At 37.4% G+C, this 2057-nt stretch overlaps 1 pseudogene across 1 annotated transcript; it reads left to right on the forward strand.

Annotated features, from left to right (window-relative positions):
• The first annotated feature begins 1058 nt into the window (after positions 1–1058).
• Positions 1059–1508, forward strand: LOC309801570 (ubiquitin-conjugating enzyme E2 N-like; annotated as a pseudogene). Its single transcript has one exon. The product of its transcript is annotated as a ubiquitin-conjugating enzyme E2 N-like (transcript).
• Positions 1509–2057: the final 549 nt, after the last annotated feature.

Raw genomic sequence — 2057 nt, forward strand, 5'->3', positions numbered from 1 at the left:
AAAAGCCTGGAGTGGGGGGCGGAAATGAGACCTAATGAAACCTAAAAGCTTCTGCACAGCAAAGGAAACCATAACAAGACAAAAAGACAACCCTCAGAATGAGAGAAACTATTTGAAAATGAATCAATGGACTAAGGATTAATCTCCAAAATATATAAAGAACTCATGCAGCTCAATATTAAAAAAACAAACAACCCAATCCAAAAATGGGCAGAAGATCTAAATAGACATTTCTCCAAAGAAGACATACAATATCCAAGAGGTACATGAAAAGCTGCTCAACATCACTAATTATTAGAGAAATGCAAATCAAAACCACAGTGAGGTATCACCTCACACCAGTAGAATGGGCATCATCAAAAAATCTACAAACAATAAATGCTGGAGAGGGTGTGGAGGAATGGGAACCATCTTGCACTGTTGGTCAGAATGTAAATTGGTATAGCCACTATGGAGAACAGTATGGAGGTTCCTTAAAAAACTAAAAATAGAATTACCATACGACACAGCAACCCCACTACTAGACATATACTCTGAGAAAACCATAATTCAAAAAGACACATGTACCCCAATGTTCATTGCAGCACTATTTACAATAGCCAGGTCATGGAAGCAACCTAAATGCCCAATGACAGACAAATGGATAATGAAGATGTGGTGCATATATACAGTGGAATATTACTCAGCCATACAAAGGAATGAAACTGGGTCATTTGTAGAAACATAGATGGACCTAGAGACTGTCATACATAGTGAAGTTTTCAGAAAGAGAAAAACAAATACTGTATGCTAACACATATATATGGAACCTAGAAAAATGGTACAGATGAATCGATTTGCAAGGCAGAAATAGAGACAAAGATGTAGAGAACAAATGTATGGACACCAAGGGGGGAAAGGGGGGTGGGGGTGGGGGTGCGATGAATTGGGAGTTTAGGATTGACATACATACACTAATATGTATAAAATAGATAACTAATAAAAAATAATAAATTTAAAAACAAAAGAGAAATAATGGGTAAGGATGAGACCAGAGGCCAAACTCAGGATCTGACAAGATGGCTGAGCTGCCCCACAGTATTATCAAGGAAACCCAGCGTTTGCTGGCAGAACTAGTTCCCTTCATTAAAGCAGAATCAGATGAGAGAAATGCCCATTATTTTTAATGTGGTCATTGCTGGCCCTCAGGACTCCCCCTTTGAAGGAGGGACTTTTTAAAACTTGAACTGTTCCTTCCAGAAAACTACCCTAAAGTACATTCCATGAACAAAATTTGTCATCCTAACATACACAAATTGGGAAGAATATGTTTATATATTTTGAAAGATAAGTGGTTCCCAGCATTTCAGATTCACATAGTTCTGCTGTTGATCCAGGCTTTGTTAAACGCTCCCAATCAAGATGATCCATTAGTTAATGATGTAGCTGAGTAATGGAAGACCAACAAAACTCAAGCCATAGAAACAGGTGGAGCATGGACTAGGCTAAATGCCATGAATTATATTTAAATCAATATGATCATTAAGTATGTATCACTTCTCCTGTTCTGCCAAGACTTCTTTCTTTTTTGTTTGCATTTAATGAACACAGTTTAGGAACATTACCGCATAAAAGTCAAGACACCTTTAGTCCTTTGGTGATTAAATGCACATTAACAAATCTGTGTCTTGTCCTGATTTACTGTTTTAAAGCATGAGCGGAGGTCAGAAGTATTATCTGGATTGCTGCGAAACATTTAAAAGCAGTGGCCCGTCTCTGCTTTTATTCATTTCCCCTATCATGGTTTAAATCTAAATCACTGTAAGGGACGGTAATTGTCAGGGTTAGCTACAGGGGTGTGGGTGTTTTTATTTTATTCTTTTTTGAGAGGTGGAGGTAATTTTAATTTTATGGGTTCCTTGCCCACTTTATATGGTGATCTAATTCTACTGGTTAAAATCAGCTAACCAGTTCTTTAGAATATGCTCTCTAGCCAAGTCTAACTTTACTTAGATGCTGTAGGTGGAAAAGCTTGATTGTTTGAATCAAAATGGGAACATTAAACAAACATCACAGCC

Source organism: Mesoplodon mirus (genome assembly GCF_964341445.2).
Source record: "Mesoplodon mirus genome assembly, chromosome: 1".
Classification (NCBI taxonomy): domain Eukaryota; kingdom Metazoa; phylum Chordata; class Mammalia; order Artiodactyla; family Ziphiidae; genus Mesoplodon; species Mesoplodon mirus.